This window comes from Trichomycterus rosablanca, chromosome 6 (assembly GCF_030014385.1).
Source record: "Trichomycterus rosablanca isolate fTriRos1 chromosome 6, fTriRos1.hap1, whole genome shotgun sequence".
Taxonomy (NCBI): domain Eukaryota; kingdom Metazoa; phylum Chordata; class Actinopteri; order Siluriformes; family Trichomycteridae; genus Trichomycterus; species Trichomycterus rosablanca.
Genome location: NC_085993.1, coordinates 45,587,838 through 45,595,463, shown reverse-complemented (window position 1 = coordinate 45,595,463; position 7,626 = coordinate 45,587,838). Strand labels below are relative to the sequence as shown.

The following is a 7,626-nucleotide window of genomic DNA, read 5'->3' as shown; positions in this document are numbered from 1 at the left end:
AGAGTGACCCGCCACCAAAAAAAAAACCCTGCTCCGTAGTTGTCCTGTGGGGGTCCTGACCATTGAAGAACAGCATGAAAGGGGGATAACAAAGCATGCAGAGAAACAGATGGACTACAGTCAGTAATTGTAGAACTACAAAGTGCTTCTATATGGTAAGTGGAGCTGATAAAATGGACAGTGAGTGTAGAAACAAGGAGGTGGTTTTAATGTTATGGCTGATCGGTGTATGTTACTTTTGCAGTTAATGTTTCTCAGTTGTTTACATAAAGGCAGTTATTTTCATTAAATAAATGATGCTGTGCCAAGACAAAATACTTGGGTCAGGGTGACAGTGGTGCAGCAGGTAGTCTGGATATCTCACTTCTCCTGAGTCCTGAAGGACCTGGGTTTAAGATTGACGGTATTCTCCCCCCTAAGTGTGAGTCAGTGTAGTGGTGAGTGTGTTGCCCTACAATAAACTTCATGGTGTCCAGGAAGGGCTTCAGTCCCACCACAATGCAGATCAGAGTAAAGCACTTACTGAATATAAATGAATGGTGATTATCGTTCAGCAACTAAAAGCCTAAAACACATTCACATATTTGTACGCAGCGTATACTGGTGTAAAGATGTGTGCTTTTGATATGGTCAATAATCCAGACTAAAGAATGTTAAATGTTTGTATATATCAGCTGTTTCTCAGATTGTATGTTTTTTGCCATTTGTTCATAATAAATGGGTAAAACGACGGACTTTGCTGCATCTGTTCACAACCCAAATCCACAGGCTATTGAAGAGTATTTATCATATAAACGTACAATACCTATAGAAAATCTTCAAAACCCTTTGAAATAGTCACTTTTTTTTGTCTTACAGTGTAAAATTAAGACTCACAAAAATATCTTTCTCAAGCTTTATTACACATTTTGCCCTATAAAAAGTGATGACAAAAAAACATCTCTGAAAAAATACAGTAACAGGAAGAAAAGTGATCAGTCCCCTAATTAAGTATTTTGTAGTTCAGTCAAATTTTGTGGTAAACGGCAATGCTTTTAAGTCCAGGCACAGATTTTCTATTGGATTTAGGTCTGGGCTCTGTTTAGGCCACTGAAAGAAATTCAACGTCCTATCCTAAAAAATTTTGATGTACTTGGTATCATCCATTTTCCCTTCCATCGTGACCAGTTGCCCATTTACTGCCTAAGAGGAACACCCACGTAGCAAAATGTGGCCACCACCGTGCTTTGTGGTAGGTATGGTGTATTTTTTGTGACGTGCTGTTATTGGTTTCCTTCAAATCTTCACAACCATGGTGTGTTTTTGTGTTACCATATATTAGTAGTACTGGAATTTTCAAGGAACATCTGGTTTTATTTGTAAGTATTCCAAACCACTTCAACTGATGCCAGGTCTGGGACAATAAGCCTGGTGTGTGAGCTGGAAGGTGAGTGGTTGTAAATTAAACCGATAACCTCCTAATTACTAGTCAAGTACATTAACTGCTTAACCACCACTGCATTTATTAGGGTGCAGTGTGACAAAAGATGTGAATTCTGATAGGGTATGAATATTTTTTATAAGCATTTTATGCAAGCATTTTTTAAGCAAGAGGTTAACAATGCATTGGTGGTGGTGAGGGAAATGGACATGTTTAAAAATATATTAAAATTTTAGCAAACATTTACATTTTGGGCATTTAACAGACGCTTTCATCCCAAGCGACTTACAGTTGTGACAGTATATTATCTAAGCAATTGAGGGTTAAGGGCCTTGCTCAAGGGCCCAACAGTAGCAATCCTGCAGTGGTGGGGTTTTAGACCCAGCAACCTTATTACTAGTCCAGTACCTTAACCACTACAGCTGCACACTGTAATTAAGTATAAACACAGCTATTTTTTTTATTTTTATGCAAGTTTACTGGCACGGTGGCTTAGTGGGTAGCACTATCGCCTCACAGCAAGAAGGTCCTGGGTTTGATCCCCAGGTGAGACGGTCCGGGTCCTTTCTGTGTGGAGTTTGCATGTTCTCCCCGTGTCTGCGTGGGTTTCCTCCGGGAGCTCCGGGTGCAAGTGAGGTGAATTGGAGATGCAACATTGTCCATGACTGTGTTCGATATAACCTTGTGAACTGATGAATCTTGTGTAAGGAGTAACTACCGTTTCTGTCGTGGATGTAACCGAAGGGTGTAAAACATGATGTTAAAAATTCAAATGAACAAACATTGTACCTGTGTATAGTGATAATATTATTTTCTATTCTATTCTAGCTGAACATTACCAAATGCAATTCCAACACACAACCAAGAAACCATTGTTTTATGTGTTTTATGCTTTATTTATATATTAGATGTGTTCGTGAGGCACATTGCTACACAGTGGCGGTTCTAGACCATGTGAGGTGGGGGGGCCAGGCAGGGGCCAGAGGCTATGTTAGAGGGGCCAATTACTTTCTGCCCAAATGTGCATTCAATAGAATTCAACATTTTATTTATGCAGTTTTCAGTCTACATTTTCTTGAGTTTGATGTAAACAGATCAACAATTTGATTTGCTCTGCTTAAATGTCATTTATTCAGTCCTTTTCTTTTTCATATTCAATTTGAGTTGCATATACTGTATTCCTTGGGTGGCCGTAACAGGGGGGGAAAGCTGGTGCCCCCCCCGTACCGCCACTGTTGCTACATAAAAAGGCCAGGTATGAGCCATCGTTTCAGCCTGTAAATAGCGCCTGTAGTAGAGATTAGGGTTGCCAACTTTCAAAACTGGAAATAAGGAACACCCTGGGCTGGCAGGTTGGCGGAAGGCATAGGGTGGGGGTTGCTTTGGTTTCGTCATAGGAACATTATTAAAATGTTTAATATAGGCTGTTTAACATTTATTATTTTTGCTCTTTATAATAATAAATCAGAACCATATTTTAGGCAAAACAACATGCATGAAGAACATCATGTAACATTTTTTTCTCAATAGTGCAAACTATTGCAAATTTCACTTTAAAAAAATAATAAAACAGACCTGGTATTATAAAAAAATGCTGAACATTTCTCACACTTTTTCATAAATACTTGTTTTTTTTTGTTGTCTTGTTTAGTTGATGTATTACAGTGGGCACTGTGAAATAAACTCAACTGTGTGGCTTCTTTTGCTGGCATGTTACTTTTTTGTATTATATTTTGTTAGAATTTCATATCACATGTACACTGTCAATTTGATATTTTCTTCCACAAAGTAATTTTAATTAACCAAACTAGATTTATTCTTAGGGTAATTTTGCTGTAGTTCAGCTTCTTCCAGTGTGGAAGTCTCAGTCTAATCTGCAGCATTTCTCTCCCATCGATAAAAATACGGAATAAAGCGCGTCCTGTATCGGTTCAATACGGAACACCACGTTTAGTTTCCAAATAAGGAACGATTCTGTATTTTACGGGACGGTTGGCAACCCTAAGTAGGGAGCCATTTGGGATCGATCCCTGATTTTAACGTTCTTTAGATACAGTGTGTGAGTGAGTGTGTGTGTGTGTGTGTATATGTATCGCGGCGCCCCCTGCTGGCCGCTGTGTGAGCTGCGCCTGAGTTTCCTGTTGAGTTTTCCTGTAGAGACGGGAACTCCCAGTGTGAGCGATGATCCGCCCGCTGTACTTCTGAGGCGCAGCGGCTGGAAATCAGCGCTTTACACGGTGAACTTTTACTGGAAATATATCGTAGAAACGACGCGGGATAGGAAGTGTCTCGGAACAGACGTGTAACTCGGACATATTCTCTGTAAATGGATGTTTAACCCACCGGAACCGACTGATTCATTCCTGGGAAAAAGTTAAAGGTGGGTAGCTCGTTCCTGCAGCCAAAAAAAGTTTTGCTAACTCAGTTTGGGTGTTGTCTGTTTCGTTTAGCGTGACTTTTTGGTTCTTTCAAGTTATTTATCCGTGTTATGAAAATTCAGTAACATTTATGTAGGAATAAATCCTACCGTAGCACTTTAATACAACCAGGGAGGTATTTTGTACAGTTCAGTAAGTAGTTAGCTCAGGCTAGGCCTGTGTATGTGTATGCGTGAGGCTGTATCTCAAACCGCATACTACCGCACTAAATAGTATATCAACATATAATTATTTGTGCTGCTATTTTTACATCCTATGTAGTGCTCCAGTATGCGGTTTAGGACACGGCCGTGGTTTCAGTAGAAACTCCAAGTACAACAAAAACTCAATAGCACAGTTAAGATTTAACATAATTATATTGGAGTTTTTACTTGCTTAATTTATTTACCATGTTATTGTATTCATGTTTAGTCCACTTTTACATCCCAAAATAGCTACTAATTTGATATACAAATAAGTATGATAGTATGCAATTCGGAAATCAGCATATACAATTTATTTATTTATTTATTTATTAGGATTTTAATGTCATGTTTTACACACTTTTGGTTACATCCATGACAGAACAGGCAGTTACCCATTACACAAGATTAATCAGTTCACAAGTTTAATTTCAATTCACCTCACTTGTGTGTCTTTGGACTGTGGGAGGAAACCGGAGCACCCGGAGGAAACCCACGCAGACACGGGGAGAACATGCAAACTCCACACAGAAAGGACCCGGACCGCCCCGCCTGGGAATCGAATCCAGGGCCTTCGTGCTGTGAGGCGACAGTGCTACCCACTGAGCCACCTTGTCGCCCAAATCAGCCTATATAAAAGAAAACAGCTACATCATAGATTATAACGCGTTAGGCAGGTTTAAATTGATCAAAATACAAGTACAAGCCTTAAGTCAATAAGTTTCAGGTAGGTAAGTAAGTAAGGTTGCATGGGAAGTACAAATGTATTTAATGTCATTACCTTTCATGTGTTTGTGTCAAATTTAAGAAAGAACGACAGAAATTGTTCAGCTCTTTTGCTGCGTCCGCTGTATAATCAGGTATAAATCTGAAGTATTGGCAATAGTATAGAGGAGGTTAATTTAATCTCATACAGCACCTGATGACTGAAGGAACTGGCTCATAGAAAACTAGGGGTGTGAATAATATACCCCTAAATGTCTACAGTTTCACCACCAGACAGTCTACGGTTTGTGTTTGTAACCTTATTCCAGTCCATGTTCTACCTGTGTCTGTGTGGGTTTCCTCCGGGTGCTCCGGTTTCCTCTCACAGTCCAGAGATGTGCAAGTGAGGTGAATTGGAGATACAAAATTGTCCATGACTGTGTGATATAACCTTGTGAACTGATGAATCTTGTGTAATGAGTAACTACCTGCTCTGTCAAGAATGGAACCAAAGTGTAAAACAGGACGTTAAAATCCTAATAAATAAATAAATAAATATTATTCCAGTCAGAGATGCAGAACTTAGGTGGTAGACTTGGGCCACACTTGGACTTCGATGTCTAAGACTTGAGTTGAATGAATTCCATGCTATGAATTCCAAATTAGTTATTTAGACAATTATTTCTGTTAAGCATTTTTTCTGTATGACTTTATGGGTGAGTAGGGATGTAACGATGCACCACAAGACAGTTAAAAATCGATTCACATCGGTCGAATCGGTTTTTCATTTAAGATGAATCGATATTCACTTTAAACAGCAGAGGGCACTGGCGCTGTTCACCTCGCCTGGTTTACGTCACTACAGGGTTGCCAGGTTTGGAATTTTCCAGCCAAATTTATTTATTTAAGGATTCTTTCTTTATTTGTATTATTCATTTATTTATTTATGTGGGATTTGTTTTAAAATTTCATTTCAGTTTTTTTTTTACACAAAAAGGGAAATGTGCAGCATTGTTTTGCATAGTTTGTACTAGGATGTCCCGATCCGATCATGGCATTTTTTAACTGATCGGTATCGGCTTTACTAAGGCCGATCCTATGCCCGAGCTGGAGTCATCGCGTTAGCCAAGCACGCTATTCCATGCACTATGGAAGCCCCAAAGGGTCAAAACACACTCACTTCGCGTAGAAACGTCCATCAAACCATTGTCACAAAACAACCACAGAAAAGTTTGTTACAGTTACAACACGCATACAAGTACGGTGGCTCATAAGAAACAAACCAGATATCATTTAACCAAACGATCTACAATTACTACCAATTTGATACGGCACCTAAAAAATAAACACTCAGCCGAATACAGCGAGTTTATTATTATATATATTTATTATTATATACGGCAGAGATGCTGATTTTCCTTAAAAAGAACCTTCACTTTATTTTGAGTGTTCTAGTTTTACTACTACAATGCTGCACTAAGTTTGTTTACTTTTATTTTGCAGGCAATTTTGTTCCTACAGCACTGCAGAGCTATTCAGTTGTTAAACATGTACACTGGATTAATTTGAATAACTGTAATGTACGTGAAGTGTGCACTGTGTGAACAGTATTATCTAGTTCTTATCTAGACAATATCTAGAAAATACAAGTATCGGTTTCAGACTCGGTATCGGATCGGGATCAAAATTAACGATCGGGAACAAAAAAAACGTGATCGGACATCCCTAGTTTGTACCTACCTCTTGTACCTACCTACTAGGGCTTCATTGTTTTTGTTTTTTTTGTTTTTTTTCCTTTTTCTCCCCCTTAAGTGCATCCAATTGTTCGATTTGCATCGTGCTTCCTCTCTGTCTATGCCGAACCCTGCCCTGACCGAGGAGATCGAAGCTAACCCATATCCCCTCCGAAACATGGGCAGCAGCCGGATACATTTCTGCCACCCACACATTGATGAGTTTGGCGCCACCTAGCGTTGCATGCGGAGAGACACACCTTAAGGGCACTCTTCCTCATCTCTTGTGCAGGCGCCTCTAATCAGCCGGCAGAGGTCGTAATCGCATTCTGACAGAGAGAGACCCACATCGGGTTCTTTGTCCCACCCCCCCAACTGAGCAACCGGCCAATCGTTGCCCATACAGCCACTCGGCTTCAAACCGGTGAAGCAGAGCTGGATTCGATACGAGGTACTCAGAATCCAGCCCTGGTTGCAGCGTGTCTTTTTACCGCTGCGCCACCTGAGCCGCTAAAGGGCTTCATAAAAGATAAATAAAAGATAAGCACAAATACAGCATTTTATTTTATTTTTTTTAAAGCGAAATAATAAAAGGAAACTTTGTTACATTTTGTTAAAAGAAAATGGGAAAAAATTGTATCGTGAACCCAGTATTGTGAATCGCATTGCATCGTCGGTACAGTGTATCGTTACATCCCTATGGGTGGGTGATTTAACATATAATATGATAAGAAATGAGAGATACCGTTACACAATGATTGTCAGTTCATCTAAAAAGTTCTGCTGGTTTTCTTTACTTGTCTGGACAAAACTGATTTATATAACCTCTGTGAAAGAAAAATGATGAAGCCGAATCTCTGCCATGTTAATAGGATTTGGTCTTTCGGGCACCACTATTGCAGCCCCTGTACTAAATAGTTTAAACAGAGGAAAGACAATCTGTTTGAGACACAGTGGTCTGAACACACTTGCAGTTTTGACTGCTTAGACTACTTTTATTGTCTCATTGTACATTTACATTTTCATTTTCAGCATTTAGCAGACGCTTTTATCCAAAGCGACTTACATTACTGTGACAGTATATTGTCCAAGCAACTGAGGGTTAAGGGCCTTGCTCAAGGGCCCAACAGTTGCAACCTGGCAGAGGT

The 7,626-nt window shown here is 39.6% G+C and overlaps 1 protein-coding gene across 1 annotated transcript in view; it reads left to right on the top strand.

Annotated features, from left to right (window-relative positions):
- The first annotated feature begins 3,604 nt into the window (after nt 1-3,604).
- Nucleotides 3,605-7,626, top strand: part of cyfip1 (cytoplasmic FMR1 interacting protein 1) — a 48,870-nt gene continuing 44,848 nt past the window's right edge. Inside the window, exon 1 of the mRNA XM_062997975.1 lies at nt 3,605-3,800. The gene's annotated coding sequence lies outside the window, so the exon portion shown is untranslated. The remainder of the gene's footprint in view (nt 3,801-7,626) is intronic.